This window comes from Bufo gargarizans, chromosome 11 (assembly GCF_014858855.1).
Source record: "Bufo gargarizans isolate SCDJY-AF-19 chromosome 11, ASM1485885v1, whole genome shotgun sequence".
In the NCBI taxonomy this organism is placed as follows: domain Eukaryota; kingdom Metazoa; phylum Chordata; class Amphibia; order Anura; family Bufonidae; genus Bufo; species Bufo gargarizans.
In genome coordinates this window covers 30,066,010-30,076,941 of record NC_058090.1, presented here as the reverse complement: position 1 = coordinate 30,076,941, position 10,932 = coordinate 30,066,010, and positions in this window count along the sequence as shown.

The following is a 10,932-nucleotide window of genomic DNA, read 5'->3' as shown; positions in this document are numbered from 1 at the left end:
CATTCGGATCTATGCATAGGCTGAGCAGCCAGGGAAAGTGCCAGGTCTTCTACAGGGGTCTCCCTTTCGTTCCTTAGCTTTTGGATCCAGCGAGACATTTATGCATGTTGTTTTGCCTTGTTACCTGTACACATTCCGTGACATTATAAGCCGCCAAAACCGTCTTAAGCATGGATCCGGTTTCACTTTTGGCTGAACGCTTCCAGGGTCTTTCATTGGAGGTAGCTGACCTCCGTAAGACTTTTTCTCAGCTTCAAGTGACCGGTTCAGCTTGCGTTCATGGAGCTTGTTCTGAGCCTAAGATCTCGCTCCCGGATACGTTCTCCGGGGGTAGTGAGAATTTTGTGCGTTTTAGAGAGGCTTGCAAACTCCATTTTCGCCTTCTTCCCCATTCTTCTGGTGATGAGGAACGGAGGGTGGGGATCATTATATCGCTGCTCAGGGGTAACGCTCAGTCCTGGGCCTTTTCGCTGCCGGAGGGGGCACGGCCCCTCCGTTCAGTGGATGAATTCTTTTTAGCCCTGGGTCAGATACATGATGATCCGGATCGTATTGCTCTGGCGGAGTCTAGACTACGTCTCTTATGCCAGGGTAAACAATCCGCAGAAATATACTGCTCAGAATTTCGGAGATGGGCAGTTGATACTGGTTGGAATGATGCTGCACTCCGAAGTCAATTTTGCCATGGTCTTTCAGAGGGATTGAAAGATGCATTTGCCTTTCATGAAAGGCCTATTTCTTTGGACTCTGCTATGTCTCAGGCCGTTCGTATTGACAGGCGTCTTAGAGAGAGAGGAGAGATCTCTCCTTCCTGTCATACTCGGTCCCAGGACTGTGCAGCGGTCCCATTCTCTGCGCAGGGGTCTCAGTCGCTGTCAGCCCCTTCTGAGCAGGAGCCCATGCAGCTGGGGTTGATTGCTTCTGACAATAGAAGATTCAGCCCGCATGGGAGGGTTTGTTTTTGTTGTGGAGGTATTAATCATTTGGCAAATATTTGTCCCTCTAGGAGATTCAGGCAGTTCTCTGGGTATAATAAAGAAACAAAGAGGAAAAAATCTTTGAAAAATGTTCCGTCTGTTACTATTGGCAGGATTGAGGCGGAGATTGAAGATTTTCCGTTTGCTTGTAGTTCCCGTTTTGTCCTGCCGGCTAGGGTGGCGCTAGAGAGCAAGAACATTTTTTGTGAGATTTTTGTGGATAGTGGAGCAGCGGTCAATCTCATTGATAATCAATTTGCGATAACTCATGGTTTCCAGGTGTGCGCTTTGAGAAAGGATATTCCTGTATTTGCTATCGATTCCGCTCCACTTTCTCAGAAATCATTAAAGGGCATAGTTCACAATATCCGTTTAATTGTGAGTGATGCTCATGTTGAGGATGTGTCATGTTTCGTCCTTAGCGGTTTGCCCACCCCGCTGGTGTTGGGGCTGCCCTGGCTCACTAAGCATAACCCCACCATTGATTGGCAAGCGAAGCAAATAAATGGTTGGAGTGACTTTTGCAGAGAGAATTGCCTCATGACATCTGTTTCTGAGGTTGCTACTAAGACTGTACCATCTTTTCTCTCTGAATTTTCGGATGTCTTCTCTGAGAGTGGAGTTCAGGATTTGCCCCCGCACAGGGAGTACGATTGCCCTATTAATCTCATCCCAGACGCCAAGCTGCCTAAATCTCGTTTATACAATCTTTCCCAACCTGAGAGGATCGCTATGCGTGCTTATATCTCTGAGACGTCTGAGAAAAGGACACATACGACCCTCGAAGTCACCTGTTGCCGCTGGTTTTTTCTTTGTTAAGAAAAAAGATGGTTCTTTAAGACCTTGTCTGGATTTCAGGGAGCTGAACAGTATCACAATTCGTGACCCTTATCCGCTTCCTCTGATCCCGGACCTATTTAACCAGGTTGTTGGGGCTAAAGTCTTTTCCAAATTAGATTTAAGAGGGGCATACAACCTGGTCAGGGTCAGAGAAGGGGACGAATGGAAGACGGCCTTCAATACCCCTGAGGGCCATTTTGAAAACTTGGTTATGCCTTTTGGTTTGATGAATGCCCCAGCCGTTTTCCAGCATTTCGTGAACAGCATTTTTTATCATTTGATGGGAAAATTTGTATTGGTGTATTTGGATGACATTTTGATTTTTTCTCCCGATTTCAAAACTCATAAGGAACATTTACGTCAGGTCTTGCTCATCCTGCGGGAGAATAAATTATATGCGAAACTGGAAAAATGTGTGTTTGCGGTTCCAGAAATTCAATTTCTGGGGTTTCTTCTCTCCGCTTCTGGTTTTCGCATGGACCCAGAGAAGGTCCGCGCTGTGCTTGAGTGGGAGCTTCCTGAGAATCAAAAGGCGCTGATGCGTTTTTTGGGCTTTGCCAATTATTACAGGAAGTTCATCTTGAATTATTCTTCTATTGTTAAACCACTCACTGATATGACCAGAAAGGGGGTAGATTTTTCTTCTTGGTCAGTAGAGGCGCGTAAGGCTTTTTCTGATATCAAGGAGAGTTTTGCTTCCGCTCCCATCTTGGTGCAACCTGATGTTTCGTTACCCTTCATAGTTGAGGTTGATGCTTCTGAGGTGGGTGTGGGGGCGGTCTTGTCTCAGGGTTCCTCTCCTGCCAATTGGCGACCGTGTGCCTTTTTCTCAAGAAAACTCTCCTCCGCAGAGAGAAATTACGATGTGGGAGATAGGGAATTGTTGGCCATCAAGTTGGCTTTTGAGGAATGGCGCCATTGGCTAGAGGGAGCCAGACACCCTATTACCGTATTTACTGACCATAAAAATCTGGCCTACTTGGAGTCAGCCAAGCGTCTGAACCCGAGACAGGCCAGATGGTCGTTGTTCTTTTCTAGGTTTAATTTTGTTGTCACGTTCCGCCCTGGAGTTAAGAATGTGAAGGCAGATGCCCTGTCACGTTGTTTTCCGGGAGGCGGGAATTTTGAAGACCCGGGTCCCATTTTGGCTGAAGGTGTGGTGGTCTCTGCTCTTTTTCCTGAATTGGAGGCAGAGGTGCAGGCAGCCCAGTCAGTAGGCTCCTGATCTTTGTCCTCCTGGGAGGTTGTTTGTGCCTCTCGCTTTAAGACACAAGATTTTTAAAGAACACCACGATACGGTCCTTGCTGGGCACCCGGGGGTAAGAGCCACACTGGATCTCATCGCTCGGAGATTCTGGTGGCCTGCGCTTCGTAAGTCGGTTGAGGGTTTTGTGGCAGCCTGCGAGACTTGCGCTCGTGCCAAAGTCCCTCATTCACGGCCATCAGGTCCTCTCCTTCCCTTACCCATTCCTTCCCGTCCTTGGACACATCTGTCCATGGACTTTATCACGGACCTGCCTCGTTCCTCGGGGAAGACTGTGATTCTGGTGGTGGTGGACCGTTTTAGCAAAATGGTGCATTTCATCCCTTTTCCTGGTTTGCCCAATGCTAAGACGCTGGCGCAGGCATTTGTTGATCACATTGTCAAATTGCACGGTATTCCTTCAGACATAGTCTCTGATAGGGGCACGCAGTTTGTTTCCAGATTCTGGAAGGCTTTCTGTTCTCGCTTGGGGGTTCGGTTGTCATTCTCTTCTGCTTTCCACCCGCAGTCGAATGGCCAGACAGAGCGCGTCAATCAGAATCTGGAGACATATCTGCGTTGTTTTGTGGCGGAGAATCAAGAGGATTGGTGTTCTTTTTTGTCCCTTGCTGAGTTTGCTTTAAATAACCGTCGTCAGGAGTCCTCTGATAAGTCACCATTTTTTGGTGCATATGGGTTTCATCCACAGTTTGGGACTTTCTCGAGAGAGGGGTCTTCTGGTTTACCTGATGAGGACAGATTCTCCTCATCTTTGTCATCTATTTGTCAAAAGATTCAAGATAATCTAAAGAGCATGAGTGAGAGATATAAGCGTGTGGCTGATAAGAGACGTGTGCTTGGTCCGGACCTGAATGTTGGTGATCTGGTGTGGTTGTCTACCAAGAATATCAAATTGAAGGTTCCCTCCTGGAAGTTGGGTCCTAGGTTTATTGGGCCTTACAAAATCCTGTCTGTCATCAATCCTGTTGCATACCGTCTTGATCTTCCTCAGACTTGGAAGATCCATAATGTTTTTCATAAGTCCTTATTGAAACCTTATGTTCAACCCATTGTACCCTCGCCTTTGCCTCCTCCTCCGATTATGGTTGATGGGAATCTTGAATTTCAGGTCTCTAGGATTGTGGATTCTCGTCTTGTCCGCGGTTCTCTTCAGTACCTTGTTCACTGGGAGGGGTATGGTCCTGAGGAGAGGATGTGGGTCTCAGTGACGGACATTAAAGCCTCTCGTCTCATCAAGGCTTTCCATAGGTCCCATCCTGAGAAGGTGGGTTCTGAGTGTCCGGAGTCCACTCGTAGAGGGAGGGGTACTGTCACAACCAGACAGCTGAGAAGCTCTGACAGAGGCCTTTCAGAACCTCCTCCTTGAGTTCTGTGTTGTGGTATTCAGCTCCTCCTCTCCTTAGCCTCTCTCAGCTGTCATGTGTTGGACTAATTGCTTCCCTTTAAATTCTTCCCCAGAATGCTTTTCTGGGCGGCTTATATTTCTTCCTGGAGTATGTGTGCTTGCCCATCTGGTTCTCCTCTCCTCCACAAAGTTAAGTGTTACACTGTTATCTGTTATTTTCTGTTTGCTGGATCCCAGGTGACCCTGACTCCCTCCGTGTCTGGTGTAGGGAGCCGGTGGTCGTGTCCCCTCACTATTGTAGGGTGCTCTGGGCTTTATAGTCAAGGTTCGTGGATATGCATACCTCCACCATTCGGATCTATGCATAGGCTGAGCAGCCAGGGAAAGTGCCAGGTCTTCTACAGGGGTCTCCCTTTCGTTCCTTAGCTTTTGGATCCAGCGAGACATTTATGCATGTTGTTTTGCCTTGTTACCTGTACACATTCCGTGACATTCTGGATCCAGACGGCTGGGAGGCATGTCATTATTATAACCTGGGGGAATGGGGGCTAGTAGGGTATGTGTCCTGCGTGTTGGGTGCCAGGGTATTTACCTGGGAAATACAGGGATAGTGCCACAAACTGGATCATTGCCCCAGATGCCACATTTATTAGATGGCTGCAATTATCAGACTGCTGACATATAGAGGCATATCGTAATTGTGGATGTGTTAACCCTTCCTCCTCCTAAAACCAAAGGACAGATCCCATCAACAGTCTTTCTTCACACTGGTGCTGTGGAGAAAAATCTGAGGATTGTGTGATATGCCATAAACCTTTATAATATGGTTTCAGTTGTTATATGTACTTTTACCACCAGAGGGCGCACTACACTGCTGTTATAATAGGACCGCTGGTCATTGACCTGACATGCAAGCCTCTGTTCGCTTTCCACTTCTGACCAGGCTGAATTTGACCGATTGCATCCGATATACCCACTTGACTTATAAATGGGTTTGTTGGGTTCTGCTGAGGTGTTCATCCCTTTGCCAGAAAATCTAGAGCGGCATGCATGGCTAGTTTTTTTTCTATCAGAAGAAGGTTTTTGACTTCATCTGGATCAACACAGTAGGATGATGGGTTGGACTTGGGAATTTTTCAACCTAATCAAACGTGTATGGTAACGACGCATGTGGCTATGTCGGGCGGGGGGCACATTTCTCTAGGGTTTGCAGCAATCAAGGAGCGTACTATGATGTACTATATACCCATTTAAGCACCTTGAGGTTCCTGTCAGGGGGTATAGATTTGAGTCCCCTGTACTAATGATTGATGGGGCCCCCTGTTGTGTTCTAACATGACAGCTGTCTGACAGTTCTATGCTGGAGACATGTTCCAAGTGGTGCCTGCGTTCAGACTTCCTTTGCACACTTTTATGGCGTATTTTTTATAAATAATCTCGCATTTTTCTAATTATATAGAGAAGCCAATGGGAAAAACGTCCAGATCTGCTGACTTGGAGTTGTGCCAGCTAAGTATACTCTTTACTGGGATTTAAGTCTGTGTATCTATACATAATTGTGTGCGGACTCCCTCTATAGTCAGTTTTTTGGCCTTTTGGTCTTTTGTTTTGTGGCCTCAAGATTTAAGATCCGTTTTCTGTTGATATCTATCAGATGTCTGTTGAATACTTTATGTGTTCGATGGACACTGTTTTTGTCCCCTGATGAACCCCTTTAATGAGAGGAAGGGGGGAAACGCGTCGGGACACGTGATTATTTAAGCGACATCTTTTTCTCATACACTATTACCCGGATATCCATATGGGATAGTGTATAAAGGGCATTTTAAGGATAGACAGTGTAGGTACGGGGACGGAGTGTGCCTACCATCAAGACACATCTCCGGGCTGAGGAGAAGTTTTAAAGGGATATTGTAGGGATTGAGTGTGTCATGGCACGGTTTGCCCTGATGCGTTCCCCCCCTTTCTTCCTCTCATACTAATCTACCTGTCTGATCTTGCTCGTTCGTGTGTTTATTGTACTGTATGTATTTTTGTGTGTTGTGGTACAAGTTGTCCCTCATTCAGGGAATTTTAATTGACCTAAATAAATGTTAAATTTTAGGTAGTCGTACTTCAGTGATATTGACTTAATAATTCTACGACTACCCCTTTCATCTATAAATAGAGCTTTATCATGTTCCAAGTGGTGCCTGCGTTCAGACTTCCTTTGCACACTTTTATGGCGTATTTTTTTATAAATAATCTCGCATTTTTCTAATTATATAGAGAAGCCAATGGGAAAAACGTCAGAAATAATCGACACCCAAAGCATGCTGCGAAGTAAAAAGACAAAAAAAAAAACACCTTGAAAAAAGCTGCCTGTATCACGTGTTTCATAATGAATTACAGACACTGACATTTTGCTGCATAAAAAAGTGGAAAAAAGGTTAAAATCTTAGAGGTAAAAGCACCTTAAAGACTGCCTGAAGCCCGCGTAAAGGTACTTTCACACTTGCGTTGTTTGATTCCGGCAGGCAGTTCCGTTGCCTGAACTGACTGCCTGATCAGGCAAACTGTATGCAAACGGGTGTCATTTTATCTCACTGATCAGGCATTTTTCTGACTGATCAGGATCCTGATCAGTCAGAAAAATGCCTGATCAGTCAGAAAAATGCATTGCAATACCGGATCCGTTTTTCCGGTGTCATCAGGATCCGTTTTTTTTTTCTTTATTCATTTTTAAAGGTCTGCGCATGCGCAGACCGGAAGGACGGATCCGGCATTCCGGTATTTTTAATGCCGGATCCGGCACTAATACATTCCTATGGAAAAAAATGCCGGATCCGGCATTCAGGCAAGTCTTCAGTTTTTTTCGCCGGAGATAAAACCGTAGCATGCTACGGTTTTCTCTTTTGCCTGATCAGTCAAAACGACTGAACTGAAGACATCCTGATGCAAACTGAACGGATTTCTCTCTATTCAGAATGCATGGGGACATGCCCGATCAGTGATTTTCCGGTATAGAGCCCCTGTGACGGAACTCTATGCCGGAAAAGAAAAACGCAAGTGTGTAAGTGCCCTTAGGCTGGTGTCTCACAGGGATTTTTTTTTCCTGGCGTTTTTGAGGGTTTTGCTTTTTTTTGTTGTTGCTGGCATTGAATTTTTTGCTATTTTTTCCCCCCCCCAGCCATAGTTTGCTTGGGATCTGCCTTTTTTTTTTTCGTCATCCGTCGACCATTTTTTCTCATCGCCTTGTGTTTTTTTTTTCTTCCCATACACCTCCTTTTTTTTTTGCACCTTCAAAAAAGTGAGTGGTCAATGTGTATTGATTTAGTTTTTTTTCTTTTAACGATGCTTTTTCCCCCATCCAGCTCTACAGAAAAAGTATATAAAACTATATGGGCAAAAAATGCTTAATTATCTCACTTCAGCAATAGCATTTATCATGTAGAGAAAGTTACTACAAGGCACTTACGAATGTATTGTGATTGTCCATATTGCCTCCTTTGCTGGATGTTACATGTTGGCCGATAGGGAACTATAAAATGCTTTCACAAACACCAGGGCTCATTTATCAAGACCAGTATTTGTATGCCGGTCCTGAAATCTCCGCTAGAAGATGCGCTTAATTCATGATGAGGCGCCAGCTTCCTCACAAAGCGTCACTAACTTTTCAAAAAACTTTTGATGTCATAGAGACATATCAAAAGTTTTGATTGTAGGGGTCCGAGTGCAGAGAACGAGGGGAGAGAGAAGCATACATTCACTGCCCAATTTTTCCTATGTAATTACTGTATATGGCATACGGAAAAACTGAACTAAACCGGAAACACAAAATGGAAAAACTGATCCGTTAAATGCGGCCCGCAAAACACTGAAAAGGCCATACGGTCGTGTGCATGAGCCCTAAATATTGGTAGAGGTCTCAGGATTCAAAACTTTTGATATGTCTCTTTGACATATTAAAGGGGTTATGCAAAATATAAAACATGCCCCCCAATGCCCGGGTCCCTCATATAGATTATATTTACCCCACTCCCTGGCAGCCGCACCGATCCTGAACCCACGGCCGCCGCTGCATCTGGTGACAGGGACGAGTTGCCAATAGCAGGCTACGATGGGGATGAGCCTCCCTAGCATCGCTGGTGACGCTAGGGAGGCTTGTCCCTGTCGTAGCCTGCTATTGGCCGCTCATCCCTGTCACCAGATGCAGCGGCGGCCGTGCAGGGTTCAGGATCGGTGCGGCTGCCAGGGAGTGGGGTAAATAAAATCTATCCAGAAAAATGCCGTAAATGATAAACGTGCTGATGTCCAGTCCCCTTTTTTGGAAGGTGGCGAGGGCGGCGTATAAATACCAAATGCACCTAAAGGGCTCATGCACACTACAGTATTGCTTTTTCAGTGTTTTGCGGTCCGTTTTTTACGGATCCGGTGTTCCGTTTTTTGTTTCAGTTGTGCTTCCGTTTCTCTGTTCCGTTTTTCCGTATGCCGTATACAGTAATTACATAGAAAAAATTGGGCTGGGCATACCATTTTCAATAGATGGTTCAGCAAAAACGGAACGGATACGGAAGACATACGGATGCATTTCCGTATGTGTTACTTTTTTTTGCGGACCCATTGACTTGAATGGAGCCAAGCACCGTGATTTGCGGACAAGAATAGGACATGTTCTATCTTTTCACGGCACGGGAATACTGAAACGGAATGCACACGGAGACACTTCAGTATTTTTTGCTGAACCATTGAAATGAATGGTTCCGTATATGTACCGTATACTGAACTAAAAAAACGGCCAGTATACTGAGCGCAAAGTCGTGTGCATGAGCCCTAAGTGTCACAAACTCAGTTTATTTTTATGCCAGTCTCTGAGGTGGAGGGTCTAGTTTTTTGCAGTGCAGTTTTACGATGCTTTTGGTCACTTGGCATTCTTTTGAAATGGCAGCAGCTCAGGCTGACTCTCGTGACGCTCTCACTGCAGTCCCTTAAAGGGGTTCTCCGAGATTGGGAACCACTTTTCATATGGCCACAGGAAGGGTGCAAAGGTTAAAAAAAAAAAGCCCCACCTGCCACGGGCGCTCCGATTCCAGTGTCCGGCTCGTTTCTCCTCCTGATGTGTGCTGTGCAGTCTACATGCGTGTTACCGCCGCCGCCCATTGAGGAGAAGGGAGCTCAGTGCTGGAACGGTCGCGCCAATCAGAGGCGTGTGTTTTTTTTTAATCCCTGCACCCCTGACCATATGAGAAGGGGTTTCTGGTCTCTGGAGCTCACAGCCATCTGTCACATTGATACTGACTGAGGTCCTATGGCTGCCACCCTGCAGGAGGAAATGTCCAACTGACAGTGACATCTGTGTTGGTCCCATGTTCATGTGTGTCCGCATTAATGAGAAAAATTATGTTTTAATATATGCAAATGAGCCTCGAGGAGCAACTGGGGCGTTACCTTTACACCTAGAGGCTCTGCTCTCTGTGCAACTGCTGCGCCTTCTCAAGTTTGATTGGCAGGGCCAGGCCCGATGATATTTACACTGCCTGGTCCTGTCAATTAAACTGCAGAGAGCGTGTGGCAGTTGCAGAGAGAGCAGAGCCTCTAGGTGTAATGGCAACGCCCCCGTTGCTCCCCGAGGCTCATTTGCATAGATTAAAACGTCATTTTTCTCAGCCTCCATTCCTATGGGAGAACCCGAATATAGCCGAGCAATTTCCATCATCCCCAAAGAAGTGACTGGAGCAGTGGTCGCGCTTGCGCGGTGCGCCTCCCAGTAATTTCAATGGGACTCCCGAAAATAGCCGAGCACCCTCCAGGACTTTGCGGGCTCCTTTCTAAAGATAGTTGCGGGTCCCAGAGGTTGGAGCTGCACCTACCAGACATTGGGGGTATATCCTAGCGATACGCCCCCCATTGTCTCAGATAGGAATAAACCTCTAACGTATTATTTCAGTATATGTAAATCTTCCGGTGCGTATAACGTGCCACGTGTGAGACCTTCCACTGCGAGCTCTGCCCGTACAAGGTGTGTCGTGGCCAAAGCCGCCTTGCTGCCCTAGTTTAGGGCTCATGCACACAACGGATCCGCAAAAAATACAGATGACGTCCGTGTGCATTCTGCAGAACGGAACAGCTGACCCTTCATAGAACGGTCCTATCCTTGTCCGTAATGCGGACAATAATAGGACATGTTCTATTTTTTTGCGGAACGGAATGCGCACGGAGTAACTTCCGTTTTCTTTTTGCGGACCAATTGAAGTGAATGGTTCCGCAACAGACACGGAAAGACAACGTTCATGTGCATGAGCCCTTAGAATCGGCCTTAGGGCTCATGCACACAGCCGTGCACGTATTGCGGCCCGCGAACAGCTGATCTGCAATACAAGGGCACTGGCCTTTTGTGCACAACGCATCACGGATGCGGACCCAATCACATGTATTTATTTGCAGCGCGGACGTCTCACTGACCCAGGTCTGCATCCGTCTGCGGAAATTGCGGTCCCCCCCAATGCACGGAACGGCCGTGTTTGCGG